This window comes from Theobroma umbraticum, unplaced genomic scaffold (assembly GCF_002168275.2).
Source record: "Theobroma umbraticum cultivar Fairchild unplaced genomic scaffold, ASM216827v3 scaffold_146.0, whole genome shotgun sequence".
NCBI lineage: Eukaryota > Viridiplantae > Streptophyta > Magnoliopsida > Malvales > Malvaceae > Theobroma > Theobroma umbraticum.
Window position 1 is genome coordinate 1,569,731 of NW_018397265.1, and position 2,131 is coordinate 1,571,861.

The window sequence follows — 2,131 nt, forward strand, 5'->3', positions numbered from 1 at the left end:
CTTAATTAATGAATTAATAAATAAAATCCCTTATTAAAATATTAAGTCAAAAATTTACCTTCTACCATATAACAAGATAACCAAGCTGCTCTTTTAATTGGAGGCTTTTTAAGTCACTCAAGGTCAAACTTTTACACAAGTACGTTTGAGTTATTGGTGGGTCTTACCTAATTAGTAGCATGTTTTTTAGATGTGTCACACATGACCGCATAGCATTAGAGGCATAGTTATGCAAAATGTATATGATGCATTTAGACAAGCAGTTGTCACCTAACTGATATAGGAGTTGTATAAGATACAATTGGTAAGCTAAGTTACCTACCTAATTAGTTTCACTATGGCTTGTTGAGTCACTCAAGGTCATGGTGGGTTGAAAGTTGTCCTAGCTCAATAATAAGTTTATAGGTTAAATTTCTTGAAGTAGAGAAAGCCTATTATTTTGATAAAATATTGAGAATAATCATATAAAATTTTAAAACTTTATCTTTATGATTATATAATTTACGTTAATAACTAATAATCATTTATGTTGAGTTATATAGGATATAAATCTATCATGGCGAATAATTTATCACTTAGAAGCATACTTGATGCAAACAAGTTGATAAGCCTAAATTTCATCGACCGGTTTCGTAATATCAAGATTGTCTTGAAACAAGAGAAAAAGGCTTAAGTCCTAAATGGTTCTATTCCCGAAGAACCTAGCGATGATGCTACAAATGAGGAAAATGAGGCTTATAGAGTTTATATAGATGATCTCGATCAAGCCACATGTGTGTTGTTGGCTAGTATGGCTCTAGATATTCAAAAGAAACATGAAACTATGAATGCTCTAGATATTATCCTAAACCTTAGAGAAATGTTCAATAAGGAAAGTGACACAGAGAGATTTGACATTTCAAGGGAATTTTTCTAATGTAAGTTGTCTGAGGGATGCCCAGTAAGGCCTTACGTGCTTAAGATGATTGGATATATCACTCGACTTGAGTAGTTAGGTTAGGCTATGGATCATGATTTGAGCATAAACCTTATACTTTCTTCGCTACCAGAGAACTATTCATAGTTTGTGTTGAACTCCAACGTGAACAAGACTGAGGTAATGTTTTCAGGCTTGTTGAATATGCTCACCCAAGCTAAAAACACCATTGTGAAGATAAAGCCTTCATTTCATCTTGTTCCTTCTAAGAAAAATAAAAATAAAAAAATTTTTTTTTAAGAATGACAAGGATGAAAAGGCATCAACCTCAAAAGGTATAAAGCTCATTGGAGGAGTAAAGAAGGACAAGGATAATGACCAATGCCATTTTTGTGGCAAACTAGGGCATTGGAGTTGCAATTGCAAGGATTATCTTGAATCCATCAAAAGGAAGCTTCCACATCAGGTATGAATCATATGATGATTTATTTTTCACTACATGGTATATGATACCTTACTCTTTATTAATGGTTTTAATATGTGTGACATATTGAAGGAACTAATGACCAGGAGCAGTGAAGAGTATGAAGAGTTACATACCTTGCTCCAGATATCGTAATCAAGAGCCAATTAAATCCAAAAATCTTTGCTTCTTCACTTTAAGGATTTGTCAAATTTTCAGCCACCTAAGTGTTTGACCTCTAACAGTAATCCACACAATGTCTGAACAAGACCTCCAAGGTAGGATTTTACTTATGCTAGCAGGTTTTGTGTCTAAAACAAAATGACAAAAATTCTTGCCAAATCTAATTTTTGTCAAGCAAAGAAAACTATTTTTCTTTTCTTATTTTGTGAAACAGCTGAAAAGTGGTTGGATGCTTCTAGTTTTTAGTTTTCTAATATAACATATTTATATAGCCAAACCAATTTGTAACCCTAAATACAATAGTTGTATTTTAATTTAATTAAGTCTCTAAGAACTTAATTAATTTCTCACTTTATTTTGGTCTCTTTCAATTAAGTCTAACTTAATTAATTATTCTTATTTAATCCTAATCCAGTCACTTAATGTGTGTGACCCATTAGGCTTTTAACATGTTGGTAATAAATAAAAATCATAATCAAATATTAATTTGATAATTAATTTATATTTATAGATCATAAGCGACATCTAGCAATACATCATGACCATCCAAATGTTAGAGAGTCAATTAA